Source organism: Sinocyclocheilus anshuiensis, unplaced genomic scaffold (assembly GCF_001515605.1).
Source record: "Sinocyclocheilus anshuiensis isolate Anshui unplaced genomic scaffold, SAMN03320099.WGS_v1.1 scaffold330, whole genome shotgun sequence".
Classification (NCBI taxonomy): Eukaryota; Metazoa; Chordata; class Actinopteri; order Cypriniformes; family Cyprinidae; genus Sinocyclocheilus; species Sinocyclocheilus anshuiensis.
Window position 1 is genome coordinate 1,670,826 of NW_015547689.1, and position 601 is coordinate 1,671,426.

Sequence of the window (601 nt, forward strand, 5' to 3'; positions counted from 1 at the left end):
TATGTGTCATGTTCTGATTGGTTGTCCTAGTCATGTGTCTTGTTTCCCATTGGTTTGTTCTTGTCATGTGACCTTCTTATTTGCTATAAGTAGCCATCATGTTGCCATTGCCTCTTGTCGTGTATTGATGTTGTAACTAGGGATGGGCGATACCACTTATTTTGTTTTCGATACGATACCGATATTTTTCAAGGCAGTATCGTCGTATTAACATTACAGAATAGAACATGATCAATATTATCTTTCAACGTTCAATTTAAATAACTGTAATTGCACAAACTATGTAGGCAACAATTTCAGTTGCCGTTCCCAAAAGCTTTAATGCTTTCTTATGATACTTTTGGGAAACGCAGCCCTGTTTGAATGCACTGTCAGAAGTGAGTGAACGTTCTCTGTGATGGATTGGTTCTGTCTTGCAACATTTGCGTGTTCAGACGAGCAGGAAAATAGTTATATCCTACATAATTATTTGCTAACAAATGTTATTCGTCCAATTCAATGCATATTGTACGCATTCTTTTTTTTATTTTTTTTTGTTGAATTAACAAAATCACTGGTAAATAAAACACACCTTAGTATCGATATTTTTTGTTTGAGTATT